This window comes from Triticum aestivum, chromosome 6D (assembly GCF_018294505.1).
Source record: "Triticum aestivum cultivar Chinese Spring chromosome 6D, IWGSC CS RefSeq v2.1, whole genome shotgun sequence".
Taxonomy (NCBI): domain Eukaryota; kingdom Viridiplantae; phylum Streptophyta; class Magnoliopsida; order Poales; family Poaceae; genus Triticum; species Triticum aestivum.
The window spans coordinates 260145913-260167829 of record NC_057811.1 but is presented as its reverse complement, the minus strand read 5'-3'; positions in this window follow the sequence as shown (position 1 = coordinate 260167829).

Sequence of the window (21917 nt, the reverse complement as noted above, 5' to 3'; positions counted from 1 at the left end):
GCTACTAAATACTTTGCTGCAGATATTAAGTTATCCAGGTGTGGTTGAATTGACAACTCAGCTGCTAATACTTGAGAATATTCTTTGGCTCCCCTTGTGTCGAATCAATAAATTTGGGTTGAATACTCTACCATCGAAAATTGTCGCGATCCCCTATACTTGTGGGTTATCAAGACTATTTTCTGGAGCCGTTGCCGGGGAGCATAGCTCTATTCTTTGAGTCACTTGGGATTTATATCTACTGATCACTATGAGGAAATTGAAAGACGAGAAAACCAAAATTTATCCCTCAACTACGAGGGGAGGTAAGGAACTGCCATCTAGCTCTACACTTGATTCACCTTCTGTTTTGAGTAAGCTTGCGACACCTAAACCTGATTCTGCTATTAATTCTGATATGTCGCATGTTATTGATGATGCCACTTCTGCTATGCATGATACTTATGATGAAACTACTTCTATGCTTGATACTACTGTGCCACTAGGTGAATATCTTGATGAACAACTTGCTAGGGCTAGAGAGAATGAAATTATTGGAACTGATAATATTGATGAAAGTGATGATGAAGATTCTCCCCCTAGATATGAATTGCCTGTTGTGCCTGACGGTTATGTTATGGATGAAGAAACTGCTAGAGACTTTCTTGCTTGCAATGATAGATATGATCTTAAGAAATTATTAGCTAAGCTTAAAGAAAAATCTTTGAATGCTAGAATGAAATATGACCCTGCTTTTGCTACTTCACCTATCTGTATTTCCGATAAAGATTATGATTTCTCTGTCGATCCTGAGATAATTACTTTGGTTGAATCTGATCCTTTTCATGGTTATGAATCTGAAACTGTTGTGGCACATCTTACTAAATTAAATGATATAGCTACCCTATTCACTAATGATGAGAAAACCCGTTACTACTATATCCTTAAATTATTTCCGTTCTCATTAAAGGGTGATGCTAAAACATGGTTTAATTCTCTTGATCATGGTTGTGTGCGTAGTCCACAGGATATGATTTATTACTTCTCTGCTAAATATTTCCCCGCTCATAAGAAACAAGCTGCTTTAAGGGAAATATATAATTTTGTGCAAATTGAAGAAGAGAGTCTCCCACAGGCTTGGGGGAGTCTTCTCCAATTACTTAATGCTTTGCCTGATCATCCTCTCAAGAAAAATGAAATACTTGATATCTTTTATAATGGACTAACCGATGCTTCCAGAGACCACCTGGATAGTTGTGCTGGTTGTGTTTTCAGGGAAAGAACAGTTGATCAAGCTGAATTGTTATTGAATAATATGTTGACTAATGAAAATAATTGGACACTTCCTGAACCAACTCCTAAGCCAACTCTGAAGAAAAGGGGTACTATATTTCTTAGTCTTGAAGATATGCAAGAGGCAAAGAAATCTATGAAAGAAAAGGGTATTAACGCTGAAGATGTTAAGAATTTACCACCTATTGAAGAAATACATGGTCTTGATAACCCGACACAGGTAGTAAAGGTAAATTCTCTCTATAGATTTGATGAAGGTGATATTCCTCGTTATAAGTCTGCTAGCCAATGTTTAGATGAGTTTTATAATTTTATTGTTAAACAAAAAAACTTCAATGCTTATGTTGGTAGACAATTGAAACGCAATGCTTATATGATTGAACACTTGAGCGATTATATGTCTAGAATTAAGGGTGAACTTAAACTCATTAGTAAACATGCTTCTATGGTTACCACTCAAGTAGAACAACTGCTTAAAGCTCAAAATGATTTGCTCAATGAATTAAATAATAAGAAAAATGATAATGCTGTTAGAGTTATGACTAGAGGGGGTAAAATGACTCAGGAACCTTTGTATCCTGAAGGTCACCCTAAGAGAATTGAGCAAGATTCTCAGAGAACTAATGTTGATGCACCCAGTCCTTCTAAGAAGAAGAAAAAGAAAAATGATAGGACTTTGCATGCTTCTAGTGAACCTGTTATTGACACACCTGAGAATCCCAATGATATTTCTATTTCTGATGCTGAAACACAATCTGGTGATGAACATGAACCTAGTGATAATGTTAATGATGATGTTTGTATTAATGCTCAACCTAGAAATAACAATGATATAGAGATTGAACCTGCTGTTGATCTTGATAACCCACAATCAAAGAATCAACGTTATGATAAGAGAGACTTTGTTGCTAGGAAGCACGGTAAAGAAAGAGAACCATGGGTTCAGAAACCCATGCCCTTTCCTCCTAAACCATCCAAGAAAAAGCATGATGGGGATTTTGAGCGCTTTGCTGAAATGATTAGACCTATCTTTTTGCGTATGCGTTTGACTGATATGCTTAAAATGAATCCTTATGCTAAGTATATGAAGGATATTGTTACAAATAAAAGAAAGATACCAGAAGCTGAAATTTCCACCATGCTTGCTAATTATACTTTTAAGGGTGGAATACCAAAGAAACTTGGAGATCCAGAAGTACCAACTATACCATGCTCCATTAAAAGAAACTATGTTAAAACTGCTTTATGTGATCTTGGAGCCGGTGTTAGTGTTATGCCTCTCTCTCTCTTTATATCGTAGACTTGATTTGAATAAGTTGACACCTACTGAAATATCTTTGCAAATGGCCGATAAATCAACCGCTATACCTGTCGGTATTTGTGAGGATGTGCCTGTTGTGATTGCAAATGTTACTATTTTAACGGACTTTGTTATTCTTGATATTCCCGAGGACGATAATATGTCAATTATCCTTGGTAGACCCTTTTTGAATACTGCAGGGGCTGTTATTGATTGCAACAAAGGCAATGTCACTTTTCATGTTAATGGTAATGAGCATATGGTACACTTTCCGAGGAAACAACCTCAAGCACCACAGTATCAATTCTATTGGAAAAATTTCAACTATTACTATTGGAGGTTTTGAATTTCCTCTCCCTACTGTCAAAAAGTGTCGGAGTAAATGGCCACGGGTAGCCTAACCAACTCCCCCTGGCTCTTCGAAAAATTATCAGGCCATTCAAGCCTTCAAGCATACAAAGCATAGGGCCGCCTTCCCCCGGCCGGCTATCCCCAGGGCCGACTCCCAGAAGCCGGCCATGAAGAAAGCCGGCTCCCAGAAGCCAGCCAAGACTGCACCCACTAAAGACTGTACCCACATAACGACGATATGATGGGGCGTGGCCGCAGTACAGCCCACTACCCCTGAATCCCGGAACAGGCATGGCCACAGGGCACCGTACGGGCCAGCCATCCCCCGTCCGGCGTGGCACTGTAGCCGTGCTGGCCTCGATGTCACCCACGACAGGCACCAGTACGGCCCATAGGCGGCGGGCCCCTTTTGCCAGAGAGACACCCGAAGGCGGCCTGGCCTCCTCTAGTCGGCCAGGGGTGTGGCCGGATCCCAATAGCCAGCTACCTCCCTCCCTCGAAACATGTGCCTCATTAAGGAGACAAGACGAGGTAAGGCTACAGTGAGAGCCCGCAAGGCGGCGACACTGTAGCCACGCTTACCTCAACAAAGCTCTCGTCATCAGAGGCGAGGCAACAGTAACCAGCCGCCGACAAAGCCCCCAAGCGGTAGGGCCGGCCTGTCGGCCAAGAGGCCGGCAGCCGGCGGGACCCACCAGTCGACGGGCCCCAATGACCGGCGGAGAAGCCGGCGTGCATAGACGCTGACGGCTGGGACCCGCGTCCAGCCGGATTACCATTGTACCCCTGGGGGGTAGGCCTATATAAACCCCCCGGGACACCCATGCAAAGGGTTGATCTCATAGAATTCCACACACCACATAGAGAGAAAAGGAGAGCTAGCCTTGCCCTTCTTCTTCCTCTAGCCAAACAGCTCAAGGAGCGCTTGTAGCTACTTGTATTGATCTAGTGATCATGCGGAGACCCCGCAGAGCAGGACTAGGGGTGTTATCTCCACGGAGAGCCCCGAACCTGGGTAAGATTCGCCGGCGTGCATGTCTTCGCCTCATCCCGTTTCCAGGCACCGGCGATGTTTTACTGGCTCCCACAATGATAAGCCATCCGTTGGCATATGTCGCACCTACCACCCGACATTTGGCGCCCACCGTGGGGCCAGGTGCACCGTCGTCCGGAGACCTGTTCTGGACGGGAACCCTTTTCCTCCCCCGCGAGCGCAGCCAGCCTGCTGCGCCCGATAGCGCTTGCCCTGACGCGCGGCTAGGCGTCGACGACGCCTGCGCAGCGAGCTGCCTCGCCGATCTTCTTGGCGAGACTCGCATCTCCGACGAGCCCGCGTCCGACGCAGGCACGGACTGCCCCGAGAGCCGCGTCGTTAGCCTCCTCGACCAGCTTCACGTCTCCAGCGAGCTTGCTGTGGACTTGGAGTCGGTCGGCTCCACTGACCCGATGCTTGTCGACTCCGACACGGCATCGCTCGATGCCTACCCCTCCGATGTGGTAGTCTTCGATGACCCTCTCCCTCGAGCTGACAGCGGCAGCAGCGCTGTCACTGAGGTGCTGGTCACCAGCCACATCGCCGACTCGGGCGAGAACGCCCACGACGCCCTACAAGCGGTGATGCACGACTTATCCGTCCCCATCCCGGCTGACGCCGACGCCGAGACCCTGGAGGCACGCCGCCTCGCCCTCATCACGGAGGGCCAGAAGATAGCCTCCATGAGACGCCTCACTGAGGCTCACCAGCGCGAAGTTGACCGCGCCGCCTTTGGTACGCCGCCGCATGGCGGGCCGAGCCGAGCCGGCCTCGTCAAGAAGCGCGGCGCGGCCATCGCCAGCATGCTGGGGGCAGACCGCCCCGTCTACGCCACACGGCTCGAGAATCTGCGAGCTGCTCAGGCGGCCACAGAAGAGCTGAATGGGCTGGGGGCTGATGAGCTCCTCTACATGACAAGGCGCATCCAGCAGCTGATCGACGCGGCCGCAGAACGGCATGAAGCCAGCTCCCGCGCTGAGAGTCCTTCCCCACGCCGAGAGCACGCCGCGACATCCCGGTCGCCGACTGCGAGCGGCGCCCGCGCAAGGAAAGACAAGGAGCCGGCTGCTAGCCGCAGCCGGACTCGAATCACCATCGAGCGCAACGTGGAAGGCCGCCCTCGGGCAGTGGAGCGCCAAGGCAATCCGCCTCCTCCCCCGCCTCATGGGGAGAGACATCCCACCCCTCCGCCTGTCACACATCCGACTCTCGGTGGCCGACTAGGCCACCGCGAAGGAGTCGGCGAGAACGACGCCCGCCACCGGATCGACCGCCTAGCTCGGTCCCTGGGGCTAGAAGAAGAAGACGATGTCGTCCCGCCATGCTTTGGCCCCCGCATCCGCGATGAGCCCTTCCCCAAAGGGTTCTCGCTCCCCAGAGACACGCCCAAGTACAACGGCTCTGTGAAGCCAGAAGATTGGCTCATCGACTACTCTACTGCTGTCAGCATAGTGAACGGAAACAGGCGCGTAGCCGTGAAGTGCGTCCCTCTCATGCTGCAAGGAACGGCACGCACTTGGCTCAACAGCCTCAAGCCCTTCAGCATCAACAGCTGGCTGGACTTCACGGAAGTCTTCGTCCGCAACTTCACCAGCACGTACAAGCGGCCTCCCAAGCCCAGCCAGCTCTCCTTATGCGTCCAAGGGCCCAGCGAGTCAACCCGCGACTACCTCACGTGGTGGGCCGAGCTCCGCAACTCCTGCGAGGGGGTGCACGAGGTTCAAGCCATCGAATACTTCACCGCCGGGTGCCGAGAGGGCACCCTCCTCAAGCACCGACTCCTCTGCGACGAGCCGGCTACCCTCGACGAGCTGCTGGTCATTGCAGACAAGTACGCCACGGCCGACTCCTCGATGAAGACCGAGCTCCGAGTCGACGCCTCTGGAAAGGTGCTCGCTCCGGCTCCTAAGGCACCGGCTGGCGACCCCAATCGGTGCCCCTACCAGAACGACCACAAGCGCAAGGCCCCTATGCCGCCTTCCACCAGCCGGCAGGTGGCCACAGTCGAAGATGAGCAGCCCGAAGAGCGGCTCGCTCCCAAGAAGAAGGGCGGCAGGCCGGCTTGGCAGCCGGCCTTCTCCTACGAGCAGACTCTCGATGCCCCCTGCAAGTTCCACAACGGCGCGAAGCCGTCCAACCACACGACCCGAAAGTGCCACTGGCTCACCCGGATCTCCAAGGGCGAGGGGCTCGTGCCGCCTCCGCCTCCCGGCCCGCCGCCTCCAGCCCCCTAGCAGCCGGCTGCTCAACCAGCAGTCGGAGCCGTTCAAGATGAGTTCCTTGATGAACAAGCCGCCTACATCGTCTTCACAAGCCAGGTTGAAGACAAGCGCAGCCGGCACCGACAGCACCAAGAGGTCAACGCAGTCGCCTCCAGCAACCCCGAGTTCATGCATTGGTCCGAAAGGCCTATCAACTGGAGCCGGGCCGATCACCCAGAGGTGATGCCGTCCCCTGGCTCCTACGCATTGGTATTGGATGTCACCCTCGCAACGGAGAGGCGGGCTGCCCGATTCTCCCGCGTTCTGATTGATGGCGGAAGCAGTATCAACATACTGTACCGCGATACCATGGAGAAGTTGAACCTCAAGGCGAAGCAGCTCATGCCAAGCCGGACCGTGTTCCATGGCATCGTACCCGGCCTGTCCTGTTCCCCGATCGGCAAGATCAAGATGGATGTTCTCTTCGGAGACAAGGATCACTTTCGCCGAGAAGCAATCTGGTTCGAGGTAGTGGATCTGGAAAGCCCTTACCACGCCTTGCTTGGCCGACCTGCTCTGGCCAAGTTCATGGCTGTGCCCCACTACGCCTACCTGAAGATGAAGATGCCGAGCTCGAAGGGGATCATCACTGTAGCCGGCGACTACAAGAAGTCCATCGAGTGCGCTGCAGCCAGCAGCCGGCTGGCCGAGTCCCTCGTAGTGGCAGAAGAGAAGAAGATGCTGGAGCGAGTTGTGGCCATGGCCGGCAAGCAGCCGGCCTTGTCCCCCAACCCCAAGGAATATGATGCGCAGGGCTCCTTCCAGCCGGCCAAGGAGACGAAGAAGATACCTCTGGACCCGGAGAACCCGGAGAGGTTTGCAGTCATTGGTGCAAACCTGGACAGCAAATAGGAAGGCGAGCTCGTCGACTTCCTCCGTGAGAATCGAGACATCTTTGCATGGTCCCCAAAGGACATGCCGGGTGTTCCGAAGGATTTCGCCGAGCACAAGTTACACGTCCGAGCGGACGCGAGGCCGGTCAAGCAGCCTCTCCGCCGACTGTCAGAAGAGAAAAGAAGAATCGTAGGAGAAGAGATAGCCCGGCTCCTTGCCGCCGGCTTTATTATGGAAGTGTTTTTCCCAGAGTGGCTTGCCAACCCAGTCTTGGTGTTGAAGAAGAACAACAAATGGCGTATGTGTATAGACTACACCAGCCTCAACAAGGCCTGCCCCAAAGATCCGTTTGCTCTGCCTCGGATTGATCAAGTAATAGACTCCACAGCCGGATGCGAGCTGTTGAGTTTCTTGGATGCCTACTCAGGATACCACCAGATTAAGTTAGACCCAGCAGACCGCCTGAAGACCGCCTTCATCACACCATTCGGAGCTTTCTGTTACCTGACTATGACATTCGTCTTGAGGAATGCCGGTGCCACTTTTCAGCGTTGCATGCAGAAATGCCTCCTCAAGCAACTCGGCAGAAATGCCCACGTCTACGTAGACGATATTGTGGTGAAGACAGAGAAGCGCGGCACCCTGCTGGAAGACCTCAAAGAAACATTTGCCAACTTGCGCCGATTCCAGATCAAGCTCAACCCCGAGAAATGCGTGTTCGGAGTACCAGCCGGCCAGCTTCTAGGCTTTCTGGTCTCCGAACGCGGCATTGAGTGCAACCCTGTGAAGATCAAAGCCATTGAAAGAATGGAGATTCCCACCAAGTTGCGAGACGTGCAGAAGTTCACTGGGTGTCTGGCCTCCCTAAACCGCTTTATCAGCCGGCTAGGAGAGAAGGCTCTCCCCCTGTACCGACTCATGAAGAAATCCACTCATTTCGAGTGGAATGACCAAGCAGACCAAGCCTTCCATGAGTTGAAGAAGATGCTGACCACTCCACCTGTCCTGGCGGCGCCGACTGAGAAGGAGCCCATGCTCCTCTACATTGCCGCAACTAGCCGAGTGGTCAGTACAGTCATCGTGGTTCAGCGCCCAGAAGAAGGCCGAGCCCAGCTAGTCCAGAGGCCGGTGTATTATCTAAGCGAAGTACTGTCCAGCTCAAAGCAAAACTACCCACACTACCAGAAGATGTGCTATGGAGTGTACTTCGCCGCCAAGAAGCTGAAGCCCTACTTTCAAGAGCATCCCATCACGGTCGTATGCACCGCCCCGCTTGCCGAGATCATAGGCAGCCGGGATGCATCCGGCCGGGTGGCTAAATGGGCCATTGCGCTGGCGCCTTACACAATCTTCTACCAGCCCCGCACCGCCATCAAGTCCCAAGCATTGGCCGACTTCCTCGTCGACTGGGCCGAGACCCAGTACCTACCGCCGGCTCCCGACTCTACTCATTGGCGGATGCACTTCGACGGGTCCAAGATGCGCACCGGCTTGGGAGCCGGCATCGTCCTCACCTCTCCCAAAGGCGACAAGCTCAGATACACGCTGCAAATCCACTTTGCCGCCTCCAACAACGTGGCTGAATACGAGGCGCTCATACACGGGCTCCGGCTAGCCAAAGAGCTCGGCATACGCCGGATCCTGTGTTATGGCGACTCAGACTTGGTGGTCCAGCAGTCATCTGGCGACTGGGACGCCAAGGATGCAAACATGGCGAGCTATCGATTCCTCGTCCAGCAGATCAGTGGGTACTTCGAAGGGTGCGAGTTCCTTCACGTACCACGGGCCGACAACGACCAAGCAGATGCCCTGGCACGAATCGGCTCCGCCCGACAGGCTATACCAACCGGTGTCTCTCTCCAGCGCCTCCTCAAACCGTCTATCAAGCCGTCTCCAGAGTCGGACTCTATCTTCGTACCGCCTGCCCCCGATGCAGCCGGACCCGACTGGAGGAACCCAGCAGGCGGCTCGGGGACTTCGACAAGCGGCCCGGGGACTGCCGTAGTCGCACCCGGCTCGGGGACTTCAGAACCCGGCCCGGGGACTGCAGCAGTCGGCCCGGGGGCTGCAGCGACACAAGAAGCGGTGGCCGACTCCAACTCTCCACCACCCAACCCACCCACCCGAGTCACAGTGGCCGTACTAACAGTAGAAGAAGTCACAGCTCCATCATGGGCCCAGCCCATCCTCAACTTCCTAGTCAACAGAGAGCTGCCGACTGATGAGATCTCGGCAAGACTAGTGCAACGCCGAGCCGGAGCATATGCAATAATAAACAGAGAACTTGTCAAGCGCAGCGTCACTGGAGTCTTCCAGCGCTGCGTCGAGCCAGAGAAGGGTGTAGCAATCCTCAAGGATATCCACCAAGGCGAATGCGGCCACCACGCAGCCTCAAGATCACTTGTGGCCAAAGCTTTCCGCCATGGTTTCTTCTGGCCGACTGCTTTGGAAGATGCCAAAGAGATAGTCAAATGCTGCAAAGGATGCCAAGTCTTCAGTTCCAAGCAACACCTGCCGGCTTCTGCACTCAAGACCATCCCCCTCACCTGGCCCTTTGCCGTCTGGGGGCTGGACATGGTGGGCCCATTCAAGACAGCCCGCGGCGGCTTGACACATCTGCTTGTCGCCGTGGACAAATTTACCAAGTGGATCGAAGCGAAGCCGATCAAGAAGCTGAACGGGCCGACTGCCGTGACATTCATTGCCGACATCACTACTCAGTATGGCGTGCCGCACAGCATCATCACCAACAACGGCACAAACTTTGCCAAGGGAGCACTGGCACGTTTCTGCGCGACACAGGGCATCCGACTGGACTTAGCGTCCATTGCCCACCTGCAGTCAAACGGCCAGGTCGAGCGAGCAAACGGCCTCATCCTCTCCGGCATCAAGCCCCGACTGGTCATACCACTGGAGCGCTCGGCCGGCTGCTGGCTCGACGAGCTGCCGGCTGTCCTCTGGAGTCTGCATACTACCCCAAACAAGTCAACCGGCTTCACTCCGTTCTTCCTTGTGTATGGTGCCGAGGCTATCATCCCAACTGACATCGAGTTCGACTCACCTCGGGTCACCATGTACACGGAGGCGGAGGCCAAGGAAGCACGAGAAGACGGCGTCGACCTGCTGGAAGAAGGCCGGCTGTTAGCACTCAGCCGGTCCGCCATCTACCAGCAGGGTTTGCGCTGTTACCACAACCGAAAGGTCAAGCCAAGATCCTTCCAAGAGGGCGACCTTGTGCTCCGGCTGATCCAGCGAACAGCCGGCCAGCACAAGCTCTCGGCCCCTTGGGAAGACCCTTTCGTCGTCAGCAAAGCACTAGGCAACGACTCCTACTACCTGATCAACGCACAGAAGCCAAGAGCACGCAAGAGGGATGATTCCGGCAAGGAGTCGGAACGACCATGGAACGCAAACCTCCTGAGAAGATTTTACAGTTGAAAGCAGTATGTATCATGCTACCGTTTTTTTATTAAATATGAGACAAACGGGCACCCCGAGGCGCACTCGGGGACTGCCCTCCTTTATCTATGAATGACGAGTGTCATACTCATGAATGTATTATTACATTTGATTTTCTATCTGGCACCGGGTTCGACTAGTCGGCCCGGGGACTGGCCGCCTTAAGTTATATTAGAAGTTCTACCTGAAGTCAGACAAGTAGTGTGCCGGCACCCGAGCCCTCTCTTGTTGAAAGTCGCAGCTCGAAGAACCGACTGTCCGACTGGCAAGAGCCAAAGGCAGAAAGGATGCCCACACGAAAAACGGCTAAGGACTAACGAACTTATATAACGCAAAGACGGCCTCCAACCACGCCTACCGGCTGTCAAAACAGCCGGCTGGCCGGCCTCCCAGTCACTTCGCTATAATCCAACAAAGCTAGAGTACTTGCCCTCCCAACTGGCCAAGCACTTCTCCAGCCACAGATTGCAGAGCAGCTGTCCGGCTGGGAAGGCGGCAACCAAGGGAGGGCGGCAAAGGAAACAGCCGAAGGATGAAAAGCAAAGAACAAGGGAAAGCCAAACGCATGCATAATTATATTTACACATAAGGCCCCCAACAGGCCGGCAGTCAATATAGTTCGAATACACCCCCAGTGGGTGGAATTGTGCAAACTTAACAAAATACTGTTCCAAGAGTGGTAAAACAGGAAAGTAGAGGCAGCAGACTAGACTAAGGGCGCAGCAGGGGAGCCGGGCTGGTCGGTGGAGACGGCGCCGCCGGCTGGAGGAGTGGCCGACTGGCGGGTCTCGGCTTGATCATCGCCGGCTGCAGGCGGTGCACCCGCGCGTGCCTTGTTGCTGGAGGCACGGTCAAGCTGAGGCTGACCGGCCGCTCCACCATCTGGCGCGGCGTCTTCACCCTCCTCCTCCTCCTCCTCGCCCTCGTCGCTGGAGTCGATCTCCTCCGCCGAGTCCTCGCCGTCTGCCGGGTTCAGCCCGAACCACTCTTCCGGCTGGGCAACGCCGTTGTCGTCCACCTCAGGAGCGAAGGCGCTGGTGTCGGTGTAGTCGGCAATCGCCGAAGCCCGCTGGATGATAGCCGGCCGCGCCGGCTCCAGCTCCGTGTCGGCCTCCTGCCGCCAGGTGGCCAGCTGGTCCAGACTCAGCTCGGGATACCAGGCCTTGACGAACTCCAGCGCCCGCCTGGCGCCGGACCGAGCCGCAGAAGCCTTCCAGGCCTCGAAGCGGCCGACCGCCACCTCCAGCCAGTCGGCAGTCCAACTGGGGGTGCGGGGAATCACCTCACCAGGCCAGAGAGTGGTCAACACCTGCGCCCCAACACGCTGAAGCCGGCGGAGCATGCGGTGAGCCGGCTGGAGGCGGGCTTGAATCGCCAAGAGCTGCTCCTCCAGCGACCGGCGAGCGTCCGGCGCGATCTCGGCGCCAGCCTGCCTTTGTGCCTCGCGGTGGGCCTCGACGACCTGGTTGGCGGCAGTAGAGTAGCCAGGGAAGTACTCTGCGCAAGAAAGAAAGAGAGAAAATAAAAGCACCAAGTCAGAAAATGAGCCAAAAGGCAAGCGGCAAGCAAGGACGAAGAAGAGGGCGGCCTACCGTCAACCAAGTCTTCGATCTGGCCGTAGCCGTTGATCAGCGACTGCCTCGCTTCGGCCCAGCTTGCCGCCTCTGTCTCATATTCGGCTTGGAGGGCGGCCTCGCTGTCCTGCACCGCCTTCAGGGCCGCCTTGTGGCTCTTCTCCTGGTCGGCCAGCCTCTTGGCCAGGCGGTCACGCTCCTGGGCCAAGGCGTCAAATTCGGCCTCCTTAGCGCGGAGGGCGGCCTGAGTCCCACCCAGCTGCTCCCTCAGTCTGGCGTTGGCCGCTGCAGGCATGGCAGAAAAGAAAGAAGCAATAAGGAAGAAGTCGTCAAGGAAGATCCGACCCGACTGCTCAGCAGTCGGCCCGAATCTCGGGGACTACACCCAGTGGGTGCGCTGACGCGCCCCCACGTGAGATAAAGGACGAAGCACTTACCCCCGGCTCTCAGATAGGTCAGCATTCTTCTGGGTCAGCTCCCGAGCCTGGAAGTTGAAGGCAGCCGCGCGGAGGTTGTGGTAGTCCTGCAAGTCAGGCAGAGGAGCGAATGAGAACAAGATAGCAAAACAAAGCCCGCTAAGAAGTTCCAAGCCGCTTGCTCAGCAGCCGACTCGGAACTCAGGGACTACACCCAGTGGGTGCGCTGACGTGCCCCACGGAAGAAACCAAGATCAAAAAAGCAAAAATAGGAAGACTAACCCGAATGGCCGCTCGCGTCGCAAGGAACTCGTCGTTGTATTTCCTCAGCGCCGAAGCCTGGGACTGAAGCCGGTTCCGGACGTCCTGCGCCGCCACGTTCACCACGGCCGACCCTCCACCCGGCGTCCACCCCGAGCTAGCGCTGGCAGCCTCCACATCCCGGGCCGATGAGCCGGAGCCCGCGGCCTTCTGCGGGTCCGATGCGGCCTTCCCCGTGCACTGGCACGATGGCGACTGGACCACCAGGTCCGTCCTCGCGGCCGGCTCGCCCCCGGCCGATTGCGCAGGCGGCATGATAGGCCGGCTGCCTTGAGCCGCCCCAGTCGACGGGGCCGGTGCCGCCTCCCTCTCCGGGACGACGACGTCGTCCTCCCTCTTCAACCCCGGCTGGTCGCCGCCGGCTTCCTCCGGCGGGGGCTCCGGGGCCTCGGGCGCCGCGACACGCAGAGGGGTGACGAGCAAGGCCCCCCCCGCTATTGCTGCGGCCGCAGCCTCCGCTTGGGCCTTGGCCGCTGCATCGGCGCGCGCCTTCGCCGCCTCCTCCTCCTCCTGTGCCGCCTTGGCGGCAGCCGCCCTCAACTCCTCCGCCTCCCGCGCCTCCCGCGCGTTTCGCTCCGTCGCCGCCTGAAGCTCGGCGCGGGGGTCCACGCGGCGGGTGCTCCTGGATCCTCCCGGCGATCCAACGACGGAGGCGGCAGCAACCCGCTCGAGCGAAAGCGGAGCCCTGATTTTTGAGAAAGGACAAGGATTCAGAAATCACCAAGAAAAGAAGAAAGAATGTACAAAGGAATATACACTTACGCCGACACCGTCTGCGGCTGCTTCACCACCTTGCGGAAGCGGGCCGCCTTCGCGGCCGCCTCATCCCGCCTGGTCGCCGCCGCCCCGCCCTTGGGCTTCTTCGGCCGACTGCCGAACAAGCCCGATGCGGCCCGGCGCTTTTGCCTGCCGCCCCGGGCAGGCGGCGCGGCGGAGGAACCCGCGCCGTGGCCGGCGCCGGCTGGCGGCGTGGGACGATTTCCACCTCGTCGTCATCCGGCAAGTCGTCGAAGCTGGCTCTGAGCCCGGAGCCGCCTGCCTCGCCGCCGGCTTCGCCGCCACCCGCCTCGGTGTTTTCATCCATGGCGGCCGCCCCCAAGTCGTGGTCCTCCAGGTCATGCTCCGCCCGGTCGGGGAGGAATCGGCGCCCAGTCTCCGGCCCGGTTGCCTGTCGAAGGAGAGGGCTCTGCCAAGGCGTGCCGACTAGTGAGAGTTGGCGAAGATGAACTCGGCGACAAAACAAAGAGAAGAAAGGGAAAAAGAGAACATACCGCGGGCGGCGGATGTGCACGGGAATATGGCTCCTTGCCAAACCGCCACTCTGCGGAGAGCTTGCAGTTCGCAAGATAATTCACCATATGGGCCACCTCTTCATGCGGCATGTCCTTGGTGCACATCCGACTCGGATCGAGTTGGCCGCTCATCTGACAGATCAGGTGAGGGCGGCTCTGAAGCGGAAGCACCCGGCGCGCGACGAAGGCGGCCAGCAAGTCGGATCCAACCAGGCCCTCCGACTGGATCATCACCCGCAGTCGGGCGACGGCCGCGGCTCCAGCCTGCGACAGCGTCACGGCCCGATAGGACCACTGGGGCCGCCTCCCAGCCGGCGGGCCGGCTACGTAAGCCGGCAAGTTGACGTAGTCGCCTTGTGGGGCGACGTTCTTCACGTAGAAATATGACTTCTGCCAGAGCTTCACCGACTGGATTAACGTGATGACGGGGAAGGGGTTGTCGGCCGCCGGCCTCCGCATCGCGATGAAGGCGCCGCTCTGGGCCGGCACGCCCTGCATGCGGGTGCCCAGCTTCGATTGGAAGAACTCCCCCCAGAGCTCGAGGGTGGGGAGAACGCCAAGAAAGCCTTCGCACAAGGTGACGAAGGCGGACAGCAGCACCACCGTGTTCGGAGTGAGGTGGTGCGGCTGGAGTTGATAGAATTCGAGGAAGGAGCGGAAGAAAGCGCTCGCCGGCAAGCCGATGCCGCGCAGGAAGTGCGAGCGGAAGACTACCCGCTCGCCTTCCTCCAGGCGCCGGCGTGATCTCCTTCGCAGGTGCGAGACGGACCCGCACCTAGTCCGCGCCGGGCAACCGCCGCGTCTTGCGGAGGAACTCGATGTGGTCCATATGGACGTTGGAGCCGTCCCAGTCCCCGCCGTACTGCATGGTGGCGAGAAGCTAACAAGGAAGAGTGCGGCGGCGGAGAAAGCACGGCCCTGCGGCGGCAAAGCTGCAGGGTGGAGTGAAGATTGGTGGGACGGCGCGGCGGCGAGGCGCTGCTGCGAGAGAAAGCAGGAGGAAGAAGATGGCGGAGAGGAGAGGAGCGTGCGAGCGTCTGCCGCTTCCCCTCCTCCCCCTACTTATGGCCTCGTGCGGCGAAGCCGAGGAGGCGAGGCGTGGGGAGGAACGTGGGATTAACTGCGCCCACTCCCCCATGCCCCGCGATTACTGCGCCCTAACGGCATGCGGAAACCGCCACCGGAAGACGTGCGGACAGCTTTGGGCCACAAAGAATCCGCGCCTGGGCCCAGGCGTTGGAGTGGTGGGCCCTCGGCCTGCGGCGACGTCTTGTCGCGCGCGTGGGTTAGCATGCTCTTTTCAGCCAAGGGATGCCACGTGGTTCGCAGGCGGTGAGTGACCGGCCCGTGGCCCGGTGCACGCGCCAACAAACTCCCGCCTTCCGACTTTAAAATTTTCGCCAAGACGGCGCGCCCAACCGAAGCCGGCTCCCAGCTATTGGCTCGTCAAGATTAGAAGCTGACCGAGCTTCTCGGCCTCCTCTCAGTCTCGAAGCCCAACCAGCTTCGGGGACTACTGTCGGAGTAAATGGCCACGGGTAGCCTAACCGACTCCCCCTGGCTCTTCGAAAAATTATCAGGCCATTCAAGCCTTCAAGCATACAAAGCATAGGGCCGCCTTCCCCGGCTATCCCCATGGCCGACTCCCAGAAGCCGGCCATGAAGAAAGCCGGCTCCCAGAAGCCAGCCAAGACTGCACCCACTAAAGACTGTACCCACATAACGGCGATAGGATGGGGCGTGGCCGCAGTACAGCCCACTACCCCCGAATCCCGGAACAGGCATGGCCACAGGGCGCCGTACGGGCCAGCCATCCCCCGTCCGGCGTGGCACTGTAGCCGTGTTGGCCTCGATGTCACCCACGACAGGCACCAGTACGGCCCGTAGGCAGCGGGCCCCTTTTGCCAGAGAGACACCCGAAGGCGGCCTGGCCTCCTCTAGTTGGCCAGGGGTGTGGCCGGCTCCCAATAGCCGGCTACCTCCCTCCCTCGAAACATGTGCCTCATTAAGGAGACAAGACGAGGTAAGGCTACAGTGAGAGCCCGCAAGGCGGCGACACTGTAGCCACGCTTACCTCAACAAAGCACTCGTCATCAGAGGCGAGGCAACAGTAACCAGCCGCCGACAAAGCCCCCAAGCGGTGGGGCCGGCCTGTCGGCCAAGAGGCCGGCAGCCGGCGGGACCCACCAGTCGGCGGGCCCCAATGACCGGCGGAGAAGCCGGCGTGCATAGACGCTGACGGCTGGGACCCGCGTCCAGCCGGATTACCATTGTACCCCTGGGGGTAGGCCTATATAAACCCCCCGGGACACCCATGCAAAGGGTTGATCTCATAGAATTCCACACACCACATAGAGAGAAAAGGAGAGCTAGCCTTGCCCTTGTTCTTCCTCTAGCCAAACAGCTCAAGGAGCGCTTGTAGCTACTTGTATTGATCTAGTGATCATGCGGAGACCCCGCAGAGCAGGACTAGGGGTGTTATCTCCACGGAGAGCCCCGAACCTGGGTAAGATTCGCCGGCGTGCATGTCTTCGCCTCATCCTGTTTCCAGGCACCGGCGATGTTTTACTGGCTCCCACAATGATAAGCCATCCGTTGGCATATGTCGCACCTACCACCCGACATTTGGCGCCCACCGTGGGGCAGGTGCACCGTCGTCCGGAGACCTGTTCTGGACGGGAACCCTTTTCCTCCCCCGCGAGCGCAGCCAGCCTGCTGCACCCGATGGCGCTTGCCCCGACGCGCTGCTATGCGTCGACGACGCCTGCGCAGCGAGCTGCCTCGCCGTTCTTCTTGGCGATGTTTTACTGGCTCCCACAATGATAAGCCATCCGTTGGCATATGTCACACCTACCACCCGACAAAAAGAAATATGATATTCTTATTATTGGGGATGTGCATATCACCGTTGAGGTAACCTAGTGCTATTCCAAAATTCTCCGGTTTCATCCGATTCGGAATGAGTTTGTTAACAAGACTTGATCAACCTTGTTAGTGGATTCCTTTTGATGAGCATGAGATGGATGAAGTTAGAAAGAACAACCTTCTGTACCCTCCTTTTACTTTCTGTTATTTAGATTAAATAAAGCAAAAATAGTATTTTCTGTCTGTTTTGTGAATTATCCATGCAATAAAAAATACCCCAAAAATAAAAGTTCTCCAAATGCCCTGAAAATGAAATATGATTTTTTCTAGAATATTTGAGAATATTTGGCACTGAGAACACATCAGGGGCAGCCAACACCTGGCCACGAGGGTCCAGGGCGCGCCCACCCCTGGGCGCGCCCCCTGCCTCGTGGGCCCCACGTGGCCCCCTCCACTTATTCCAGCACCCACACACTCCTTCCTCCAGAAAAAATCACCAACCAGCTCAAGCACGAGTTCTAGCTCATCTTGTTGCCATTTTCGATCTCCTTGCTCAAAGCTCCACTCACAAAACTACTTTGGGGGATTGTTCTTCGGTATGTGACTCCTCCAATGGTCCAATTAGTTTTTGTTCTAGTGCTTTATTCATTGCAAATTTTTGCTGCCTAGGTGACCCTGTTCTTGAGCTTGCATGTCAAATTTATTTGGTCCCAAGTAGTTCTAATGCATGATATAGTCTCTAGGCACTTCTGGGAGTAGTTGCTATCAATTTTGTTGAATTTGGTTCACTTTTATTTTGAGTTACTAAAATTAAAAAAAAATCAGAGGAAGAAATATGTTTAGGAAAATGTACCAAGGTGGTTCTTCAAGGAAGCAAGGACCCATGCCCGCAATACGTGAGCCGGACCATGAACTACCAAGAGAAGCTCAAGTGCGGCCTTGTGAATGGCCGTCAGAAGATTTCATGGTCCAAGCAGGAATTAAGGAGGAATTTGACGCATATGTGCATAATGCTGAACTTGAGGGCTTCATGCTAGATAAGTGACATCAGTATTATCACCTAACTGATTCCTTTGTGAGAAGGTTTAAATTTACATCTTCACGCAATTCTCGCGCTGTCCTATTTGATCTTTATAATAAATCTTATACCATGGACTTAGAAGATTTTAATACTCCTTGTAAACTCCCGCAATGGGGTAGTGCTAGTGAACCTCGTAAATCTGAGTTTGAGGATTTTCTTGCTAGTATCACTGTGGGGGAATCTAGAGAAATAACACAAGCTACCATAGGGAGCATTCATTTTCCTGCTATACACTATTTTGCTCTCTTTATAGGTAGATGCTTTAATGGCAAGGATGAGGCATGTCACATGTGTGTTCTAGATCTTAGTGTTCTCAAGAGTGTTGTGTTAGGAGATAAACAATATAACTTGGGGGCCATTGTTGCATGCAGGTTGCATAATAATAGTATTAGTGGATATTTGTTCGGTGAAATTTATGCAACCCGTGTAGCTAATTATCTTGAGATACCCATACATGAAAATGATATGGAACTGCCTCCTGCTTATTTAGATTATAATACTATGGTTCGTCATCAGTTTGTTGAGAGGAACGAACAGTTCCTCCAATACCGACTAATCTTTGACAAGCGTCGCATTGTCCATGTTGCTCTCCCTGCTCCTGGTTTCTTTGACTTTCAGGCAAAAAGGAGATATATTATAACCAGGGAGGAGGCGAACGAGTATGAGAGGAGGACGGAGGCAGCTCGCCTCCAAGCTGCAGCTCATGAGGCAATAGCTGCTGCATCTCAGTACGACCCCAGCTACAACTTTGATCCATCGGCATAGACCAACTTAGGCCAAAAGCCTAAGCTTGGGGGAGTACACATTTCTCAACGACATTACATTCATGTTCACACACTCATTCTAGTTGTCGGTGCGCATACTTTTTCATTGTACTATCCATGCTAGTTTAGTTTCCTTTTTCTCGCTTTTTTCTTGTGTGTTTGAAAACCTTAAGAAAAAAACCAAAAAAATTAGTTGTAGTCTTTAGCTAGTTTACTTTCCATGCCTGTAGTAGTAATAATTAAAAGAAAACCCAAAAAGATTTGTCGTTCTTCTTTTGCTTGCTGGGAGCTTTCCCGTGTAAATAGTTTTATTTCTTTTCTCTTCTTTGGGGGTCGAGAGGAGAAGACCATAATGAAAATGTTGAGTGGCTCTTATATGCATTATTGTTGATTTAACAAAGAGCCCATGTTACCTTGGCTTCTCCTTTGTATTGAATGCTTGCAGATTCCAGCTTAGTCCAATGCACGTGCACTATTATTATTATCCACACCGTTCGGTCGTGCGAGAGAAAGGCAATAATGACGATATATGATGGACTGATTGAGATGAGAGAAGCTGGTATGAACTCGAACTCTCTTGTTTTTGTAAATAAGATTAGTTCATCGTTCCTGATTCAGCCTATTATGAATGAAACATGTTTGCAATGACAATTAGAGATTATAGTTGCTTATGCCATGCTTAATTAGCTAGGAGTTTATAATGGTTTACCTTGCGTGCCAACATGCTATTAAAATGGTTGTGATGTGGTATGATAGGGTGTATCCTCCTTTGAATGATTCGAGTGACTTGACTTGGCACATGTTCACACATGTAGTTGAAAAAATCAACATAGCCTCCACGATATTTATGTTCATGGTAGATTATATCCTACTCATGCTTGCACTCAATGTTTATTAATTTTAATGCATGTTCATGACTGTTGTCGCTCTCTAGTTGGTCGCTTCCCAGTCTTTTTCTAGCCTTCACTTTTACTAAGCGGGAATACTTCTTGTGCATCCACTTCCATAAACCCCAAAGTTATTCCATATGAGTCCACCATACCTTCCTATATGCGGTATCTACCTGCCGTTCCAAGTAAATTTGTTTGTGCCACACTCTAAACCTTCAAATGAAATTCTGTTTTGCATGCTCGAATAGCTCATGTATCAACTAGGGCTTTCTATATCTTCCATGCTAGGTGGTTTATTCTCAAGAGGAGTGGACTCCGCTCCTCACTCACGAGAAAATGGGTGGTCACCGGGATGCCCAGTCCCATGCTCAAACCAAATCAAAATAATTGCAAACAAAACTCCCCCAGGACTGTTGTTAGTTGGAGGCACCCATTGTTTCGGGCCAGCCATGGATTGATGCTTGTTGGTGGTGGGGGAGTATAAACTTTACCATTCTGTTTGGGAACCGCCTATAATGTGTGTAGCATGGAAGATATCAAGATCTCTCGGTTGTTATGTTGACAATGAAAGTATGCGCTCAAAATATTATTTATCTCTATTTCAAAATCGAGCTCTGGCACCTCTACAAATCCATGCTTCCCTCTGCGAAGGGCCTATCTATTTACTTTTATGTTGAGTCATCCTCCTCTTATTAAAAAGCACCAGTTGGAGAGCACCGCTGTCATTTATATTGAGTATGACTATGATTGGATCTCTTTTACCATGAATTACAATGTTTACTCAGTCCTTGATCTTCAGAGGTGCTCTGCATTTATGTTTTGCGGTCTCAGAAAGGGCTCGCGAGATACCATCTTGTGATATCATATTATGATTGTTTTGAGAAAGTGTTGTCATCCGAGATTTATTATTATTGCTCGCTAGTTGATTATGCCATTTATATGAGTAAACATGAGACCTAAATGTTATTGTGAATATGGTTAGTTCATAATCTTTGCTGGAAACTTGAATGCTGGCTTTACATATTTACAACAACAAGAGCAAACAGAGTTTGTAAAAGTTTTTCTTTATCACTTTCAGTTTTTCAACTGAATTGCTTGAGGACAAGCAAAAGCTTAAGCTTGGGGGAGTTGATACGTCTCCATCGTATCTACTTTTCCAAACACTTTTGCCCTTGTTTTGGACTCTAACTTGCATGATTTGAATGGAACTAACCCAGACTGACGCTGTTTTCAGCAGAATTGCCATGGTGTTATTTTTGTGCAGAAATAAAAGTTCTCAGAATGACCTGAAACTTCACGGAGAATATTTTTGGAATATATAAAAAATACTGGCGAAAGAATCAAGACCAGGGGCCCACACCCTGTCCACGAGGGTGGGGGCCGTGCCTACCCCCTGGGCGCGCCCCCTGCCTCGTGGGCCCCCTGGTGCTCCACCGACCTCCACTCCCACTCTATATATTCACGTTCGGGTAGAATATAATCAGAGAGAAGGATTCATCACGTTTTACGATACGGAGCCGCCGCCAAGCCCTAATCTCTCTCGAGAGGGCTGATCTGGAGTCCGTTCGGGGCTCCAGAGAGGGGAATCCCTCGCCGTCGTCATCATCAACCATCCTCCATCACCAATTTCATGATGCTCACCGCCGTGCGTGAGTAATTCCATAGTAGGCTTGCTGGACGGTGATGGGTTGGATGAGATTTACCATGTAATTGAGTTAGTTTTGTTAGGGTTTGATCCCTAGTATCCGCTATGTTCTGAGATTGATGTTGCTATGACTTTGCTATGCTTAATGCTTGTCACTAGGGCCCGAGTGCCATGATTTCAGATCTGAACCTATTATGTTTTCATGAATATATGTGAGTTCTTGATCCTATCTTGCAAGTCTATAGTCACCTATTATGTGTTATGATTCGTTAACCCCGAAGTGACAATAATCGGGATACTTACCGGTGATAACCGTAGTTTGAGGAGTTCATGTATTCACTAAGTGTTAATGCTTTGGTCTGGTACTCTATTAAAAGGAGGCCATAATATCCCTTAGTTGCTAATAGGACCCCGCTGCCACGGGAGGGTAGGACAATAGATGTCATGCAAATTCTTTTCTATAAGCATCCACATTGAGCACGGCCGCTTCCCTCGAGAGGGCGTCTGCGGCAGCCGACATGGCAGCTGTAGCAGAGAAGATGGCTACAGCTGCTACAGC